At 57.3% G+C, this 8,065-nt stretch overlaps 1 pseudogene; it reads left to right on the forward strand.

Annotated features, from left to right (window-relative positions):
• The first annotated feature begins 415 nt into the window (after nt 1-415).
• LOC142025287 (prolactin-releasing peptide receptor-like) lies at nt 416-1,482 on the forward strand (annotated as a pseudogene).
• The last annotated feature ends 6,583 nt before the right edge of the window (nt 1,483-8,065 follow it).

The raw sequence follows: 8,065 nt of genomic DNA on the forward strand, positions 1-8,065 counted from the left end.
CCTCACAGCATCATAGGGCTGTCCGAGGCTTCAGGTGGTCATAAAGTCCAGCTCCCAGCCCAAAGCAGGACCGACCCTAACCTCTTCCCTGGGAGTGGCTGAGGCTGGAGCAGACCCCGCAGCCAGCTCCTGCCTCTGGCCTCACAGCGCCCCGTGCTGGGAGAGACTGGGAGCGGCGTAGCCGTGAGCTTGCCCCACAGCGCCCCCTGCTGGGATAGGTTGGTACTGGAGTAGCCACTGCTCCCCCCACAGCCAGCTCCTTCCCCGCTCCCCACAGCGCCCCCTGCTGGGTTAGGTTGGTACTGGAGTAGCCACAGCTCCTTTCCGGCTCCCCACAGCGCCCCCTGCTGGGAGAACCCCCCGCACCTAGAGGTGTCTGTGTTCCCTGTCTCCCGGGCTGACTGCATGGAGCCCAATGGCACCCGCCCCTGGCCCCGGGGACACCAGCCACCCCAAGGAGCTCTTCTCCGCCCTCGAGCTGCTGCAGCACTTCAAGCCGCTCTTCATAGCTCTCTACAGCCTCCTGGTGGCTGTGGCCTGCGCGGGCAGCACCTTCTTGGTGGGCTGCATCGCCGCCAACAGGAAACTGCACACCACCACCGACCTCTTCCTGGGCAACCTAGCGCTGGGCGACCCGCTGATGTGCCTGGCCTGTGTGCCCCCCCCATGGCCTCCTGCGCCTTTGAAGGGCGGGGCTGGCTCTTCTGGCGCGCCATGTGCCACGCCGTAGCCACCACCGTCTACGTCTCGGTGCTCTCGCTGGCAGCCATCGCTGTGGACCGCTACGTGGTGGTGGCCCACCCCATGCAGCAGCGCTTTCCCCTGCGCTACTGCGGCCTGGTGGTGGCCGCCATCTGGGCCCTGGCCCTGGCCCCGGCTGCCCCGCCCTCCTGGCACACCAGCTACGTGGATCTGCGGGACATTGGCCACGACCTGATTGGCTGCGAGGAGTTCCGGAGGCACCTGGAGAGGCAGCGGCTGGTCTACTGCTGCGTCACGCTCCTCATCTGCTTCGTGCTGCCCCTGCTGGCCGTCACCATCTCTTACTGCTCCATCTTCGCCCACCTTCACCGCAGGAGCCTCTCCCACTTGGCCAACTTCAGCCAGCCCCGTTGGGATAGGAAGAAGCACAAGACCTTTGTGCTGCTGGTGGTTTCCGTCCTGGTCTTTGCCGTGTGCTGGCTGCCCCTGCAGGTCCTCAACCTCCTCCGGGACCTGGACCCCGATGTCACCTCCCTGGGCAAACATTACGTCAACCTGGCCCAGGTCTTGTGCCACCTGGCCACCATGAGCTCGGCCTGCTACAACCCCTTCATCTATGCCTCCCTGCACCGCAAGTGCCGAGCCCACCTGTGCCGCTACTTCTGCCGGCGGCCGCGCCACAATGGGCCTGGCACTTGCGCCAACAGCTGCCTCAGCCTCCTGCCGGATGTCCCGGGGCTGGAACAGGAGGATCGAGCTGCAAGGGACAATGTGGTCTAGGGGAAAGGGACCTGCAGCCCCTCCTGCTGGGACCAGGGCCTGACTCCGCATGCTCTGGGCTTAGGGAATGGGGAGAGCGAAGCAACATAGGTATTAGGGAACTGGACAGGAAAGGAGTGGGTGGTGCACCTGGCTGGGCAGCAGGATCTAGGGTTCTCTGCTGCTCTGGGAGGTGAGGGAGTCTAGTGAGTTAGAACAGGTGGGGCTGGGAGCCAGGAGTCCTAGTTTCCATTCCTGGTTCTTGGGGGTGGGAGTGGGCTCTGATGGTTAGAGCAGGGGGAGGCTGGGAGCCAGGACTCCTGGGTTTTCTTTCTAATTCTGCCACTGACTCCTTCTCTGGCCCCAAGCCCTAATGGGGCTCTGCCCATGCCTCAGTTTTCCTGTCTGTGAAATGGGACTACAGACCCTGTCCTACTTCTGCATGCCCTGGCATCAGCTGTGTGAGTGCTGCAGCATGAGGGTTTGTTGTTTAATCCCACAATCTGCACCCTGGTGTCACCCTGGCCTGCCATCCCATCGCCCTTTGTCCTGCCTGATCCTTCCCTCTGATACACCAGCTTCCAAATCTGTAGCAGCCCGTAAACCTAGGGCAGGGGAGGAATTTCCTGACGACAGAAGGGGAATGAATTTATTTAGTTGCATAAGAGTCAGGCTCCTGCTGGTGCCTGGCTGGACTTATATGTAAACTGCATTGTAGCCCCAGTACTATTGCATCCTTACTGGTGACTGAACTCCTGCTAATCCAAGGGTCTTTGGACCCAGTCATCCTCGATACTCCATCAGCCATTCGGGCAGCAGCAAAGTGCCAGCAGAGGGCACAGATGACACTGAAGCAGGCAGTGGTTCTCGCCGTGCACGGGGCAGCCATAGACTGGTCTCATGGTCTTCAGTCCCTGGGCAGGGCGCTGCTCATATTCTGCCTGGGGCAATGCAGCTGCTCCTCAGGCAACATCCACAGTTATCAGGCGGGTGAGCCCAGGGTCTATCTTCACCTGCCGGCTTCTGGCTGAGCAGCTCTGAGAATTTAAGCATTTGCTTCACAGGGCAAATCAAATTGCAGCGAGGGAGGGTGACAGTAGGGGAAAAACTTCTTGCCAGGGTGGTTAAACACGGGAATAAATTGCCTGGGGAGGTTGTGGAATCTCCATCACTGGAGATATTTAAGAGCAGGTCAGCCAGCCATCAATCAGGGAAGGGCAAGATAGTGCCTGGCCTGGCTGGGAGAGCAGGAGACTGGACCTGAGGCCCTCTCAAGGTCCCTTCCAGTTCCAGTGTTCTGTGGTTCTGTGAATAACATCGCAGCAGCTGTGGATTCAGTTGCTTGGTCAGCACTCGAGATGCAAGGTGGAGGAGGGAATGTCTTTTATTGGGCCAACTTCTACTGATGAGAGAGATGTTTTCCGGCTCCTCAGGGCTGGGAAAGGAAGTTGCAGTTTCCCAGCACAATGCAGCAGGTTCTGTAGCATGGGTGGAAAAGCCCAGCCTTAAACAAGGACCTCTGAGAAGCAGTGCCCATCCTGGAAAGGGTGACCCCGATACCCCAAGATCCTGCTTCAGGGCAGAACTGAACCCCCTTTCTGAGCACACACCCCTCACCACCCCACACTGGCACTCACGGGGTATCCAGTGTATCAGTCACTGCGCCCTTGAGTGGGCTCACCCAGGAAAACGACAACACACACACACACCCACACACACACACCACCCACCCCCTCTGCGGGGGACCACGTTTCACAGTGCGATGGCTCCCTAGCTGACCTCCTCCCCATCCTCAAAGAATGACACCATCCCCCACCCCAGAGCTCACCATTTGTTCGGGGTCCCCCAAGCTCTGCACCCCGTCCACAGGCAGGAGTGACTCTCACTCAGCAGGAGAACAGAGGATTTATTAGCCGACAGGACACAGCTTTGTACAGAGGAGTCAGTACAGCAGGCAGAGACAGCCAGTCAAATACATGTTGGGGAGTGGAGGGCCCGAGGGGCCCCCAAAGCCGGAGCCTGGCCCCCCCTTGGTCTCTCTCTCTTTCTCTCTCTCTCTCTCCCTCTCTCTCAGCCCAAACTAACCGCTTCCCAACTCCCGGTTCCAATTCAAACCCCTCAGGCTCCACCTCTTCCTTTGTCTCCAGTACAAAGCTGTTACCTGGTCGTCAAGGTTACCCTCAGCAGGAGACCCACACCCTCTGTGAGCCACTTACACACACACACAGGTATCCCCCCACTCCATCACACCATTGCTGCACCAATAGGTGCTGGGGGGCACGCCCTGGCCCTATAGGGCTGCCCCAAGAGGTGTGGCACTTCAGGACTGAGCCAGATCTGGGACCATCATTACACATTGCTTGGACTTGATGGACTTGGTTCTCCTGCACCTGTCTCCACCAGCACCATGGACAGCTCCCCATGCCCAGCCTTGGCTCCCCAGAGCTCCTTCCCCTCTGAACCGGCCTACCTTCTCCAGTCTGGCCCCCAGCTCCTGAGCCTGCATCTCCTATGCAACCCCTATGGGGTTAAGGAAGTGAGGATCGGGTAGGGAAATGGGATGGGATGGGTAACACCTCTGTGTCCCAGCTACTCTCACAGGGTGTTCAGGGCCAGAGGGCAGAGAGACATGTGGCCAGCTTCTTGGAGGGGAGACCTTCTCCCCATGCACTGGGGTGGGTCCAGCACCCCTAGACGGGAAGAGTCTGTGTTCCATTCCCCATCTCCTGGGCCAGCCAGTCCACAGCCTGGAGCTGGAGGCGAACCGGTGCCTCCTGGAGGGGAATGCTCCCATGCCCCGTTCCCTGGGACAGCCAGCCCACAGCTGGGGCCCCACAGGAGAAAGACCCCTTGCCCCATTAGCCATCCTCTCAAGCTGGCCTGTCCCTTTCTCTGGAGCTGGATGGGAACCAGCGCCCCCTGCAGGGGAAAGCCCTGTGCCCCATTTCATAGACAACACACATGCGATGATGAACTGGGCAAACAGCTCATCCCCTGGCACCTGAGGGTGCCCTGATCCACCTTCCAGTTCCAGAGGCTTCCAGTGGGCCACAGCATTGAAATGAAGGCTGGCAGGGGAGGGCACAAGCAGCTCTGGGGTGAACTGCAGTAAGATGACCGGGGTCGGCCAGAACGAGAATTGGTGTGGCCCCAGCCCAAATCAATAACTTGCTAGAGCTTCCATGGTGCTGGCAGAGCCCACAGGTCCAAGCTCCTTGGGGAGCGCAGAGAGCCCGAGCTAATGGAAGGGGAAAGGTTCCGTCTCTGCAGACGCCTTCCCCATGTTTCAATTAACTCTCAGCGCGGGGACATGGACACAGTGGGGAGGTGTGAGCTGACCTTGTGATGTCTCTTCTGCAAGCTGATTGGCCTGTGCCTAGCACAACCAGCCTCCCCAATTTCACTGTCCACGTGTAATTGCCGTCTGCTTTGATTACTGTCTGTGCATTGCAACAGCATCTGTGGGTCCCATCTGAAAGCAGAGCTCAGTCATGCTGGGTGCGGCCTAGACTTGCACTGACTCTGAGCAGGGCCCTGTTGTGCTGGGTGCTGCCTTGGGGTGGAGGGGCTGATCTGTGTGTCTGGGGGCGCCCGTCCTGACAGGGCCCTGATCTCGGTCGCTCTGTTTCTGGTGGTGCCCGGCCCAACAGGGCCCTGATCTCGGTCGCTCTGTGTCTGGGGGCGCCCAGCCCAACGGGGCCCTGATCTCTGTCGCTCTGTGTCTGGGGGCGCCCAGCCCAACGGGGCCCTGATCTCTGTCGCTGTGTGTCTGGGGGCGCCCAGCCCAACGGGGCCCTGATCTCTGTCGCTCTGTGTCTGGGGGCGCCCAGCCCAACGGGGCCCTGATCTCTGTCGCTGTGTCTGGCGGCGCCTGGCCCAATGGGGCCCTGATCTCTGTCGCTGTGTCTGGCAGCGCCCGGCCCAACAGGGCCCTGATCTCGGTCGCTCTGTGTCTGGGGGCGCCCGGTCCAACGGGGCCCTGATCTCTGTCGCTGTGTCTGGCGGCGCCTGGCCCAACGGGGCCCTGATCTCGGTCTCTCTGTGTCTGGGTGCACGCGGCCCAACGGGGCCCTGATTCACAAGATGTGTGCTGAATCAATTGTGATGAGAACAAGGATGATGCTGTGGGGCAGTATCCAGGGGCAACCTGGGCTGGGAGGGCTGTGGGGCCTGATGGAACATGAAGGAGAGCTGGGGAAAAGACAGGCCACAGCAGGTGAGACCCAGGCTGGAAGAGGGTGCTCTGGAGCTGGACGAGCTAATTCCCAGACTGACCAGCAGGAGGCGCCGTGGCAAGGCCTGTGACACCCCGCCGGCCATTGCAAGCGGATGGCTGACATTTGTCTTCCCAACTCGGACCCCCTCTTTTTAGCTTAGTTGTGGCAAGAGGAGGCGCGGGGGACATGCAACACCCCCAGGACGCCCAGAACCTGCAGCTAACAAAGGGAGGCATCAACACCACGTGCCGGGAAGAGCTGGCTGGCTGCAGGGCCAACCGCCATCGCAGGCCCCGGGGCTAGCTGAGAGCGGGGGCCCAGCTCCGCCACCCCAGAAGGGGCGGGGCTGAAGGTGGAAGGGGTGGGGCCTAAGCCAGCGTGGGGTCCTTCAGACCAACTGCTCCCTTCCCCGTGGCCCCACTGGCTGGCCTGCTGCCTAGCAGCAGACTGCCAAGGGCTGGCATCCCACGTCTTGTCTCAGCCCACTTGGAACAGCCTCGCCTTGCTCCAGCAGCTGAGCAAACGCAGCGGAGGAAGGGAAGGGAGCTGCATCCTGGCCAGCTGTGCTGTCTCCTGGCAACCCCGTGCCCCCCCCCCCACACACACTAGTTATACACACAAATCAGTCACTCTCCCTGAGGTTATGCTCACGCACAGAGACACTCACCCAGGTGTTACACCCGTCGAACATTTACATCAAGTATATCAAACACACGTCCCCACTGAACTTGTTCATGGACCTGGGGCTGGGAGCCGGCTGGGTCATGGTGTACCTGCAATTTATATTCAGTTTAAAAATGATTATATATGAGCAAAGAGCAACAATTTTAACCCATCAAATTTTATGAGCTATTAATGAAATTATAAAACTATAAAATTCAGATTAAATATTAAATTCTCAATTAAAATTATTGTACTATATTCAAACAAGCTGAAAAATATTATAAAATATGCCTAAAACATAACCTATAATGATACATAATTACGACTGTCTGACAGAAGCATGTTTTCTTTGGTGATCTTGAAAGCTATTGGTTTTCATTTGTGTGACCCTCGGTAGGCTTTGAGTTTGACTTGCCTGATTTACAACAACATACATACCCAGAGTAATTCCACAGAGAGAAAGAGAGAGAGATGCACTGTTTAAACACACACTAGTTACACACAGAGTAGTTATATACAAATAACTACACACATGGAGCAGTTACACACCCACTCACGCACTGAGCAGCTGTGCACACAAAGAGTGCACAGGGCTTATACGCACTCACACAGCAATAATACACATACACATCTGTGTTACACACACACAAACACGGCTTGACAAAGTCCTGGCTGGGATGACTTAGCAGGGGGCTTGGCTAGATGACCTCCTGAGGTCCCTTCCAGCCATAGGATTCTGTGAGTCTGTGAAACACGCACAGGGCATTGCCACACACAGTGGTTACACACAGGCACATAAATGTACACACACACACACACACACAGCAGTTACTCACACACAGAGCTTGGAGAAGCCAGCAGTGTGTCTGCCAGGAACCCCCCAGCTCTGAGCCTGGCTTTATTTTCCAACACCCCTGGCTGGCTCCTGGCAGAGTGTCGACCCTTATCTGCACCCAGGCAGCCAGACTATAGGCACACGTGCCCACTAGGGCCCTTTGCAACCACCACACACTCTTATCTCACCACCTAGACACTTGAGTACCACCCAGGGGAAACTGAGGCCCACTCTAATCTCCCTGAGCATTTCCCAGTTACTATCTCCAGCCTGGTCAGGTGGTCAGTGGCATGGCTCTGCAGCTGTATTGTTGTTAGAGGACAGAATTACCACCCATGAGAGAGTTTGGTTCATTTAAGATTTTTCACCTCATTCGATGCTACACTTTCTCTGCCATAGAGGGCCGGCCACTCCCCCCAGCACGACGAGTTCTCCTGATAGACTTTGTACCTTGGTATTACTTCGTCCTACTGATCATCCTCATTCCACCAACTCTCTGTGATGCCTGCTATATCAGTGCCGTCATTCAGTACGAGGCACTGCAGTCGACCCATCTTATTAGTTAGACTTCAAGGACTGGTTTAAACACCTCTCGCTGTTTAGCTGTCTCCCATTACACGAGGGTTCGAATGGGACTTTTTCATTTGTCTGTTTCTGTTCAGATTGTGCCTCTATTATATAACTTCCATCCTCACTACCTTCCTTGGACATAGAGAATCTCCATTGATAGACCCTCCCCTAAGGGACTGCTCTTTCCAAACCACATGCACCCATCAGCTTTCCTGAAGCTCTGCACTTAAAAACTGCTCTACAACCTTTTTCCCGTTAAATGCCAGCAATCTGGACCCATTGTGGTTTGGGTGGAACCCATCCTGGAAGGGTGGATCCC

The sequence above is a fragment of the Carettochelys insculpta genome, chromosome 22 (assembly GCF_033958435.1).
Source record: "Carettochelys insculpta isolate YL-2023 chromosome 22, ASM3395843v1, whole genome shotgun sequence".
NCBI lineage: Eukaryota > Metazoa > Chordata > Testudines > Carettochelyidae > Carettochelys > Carettochelys insculpta.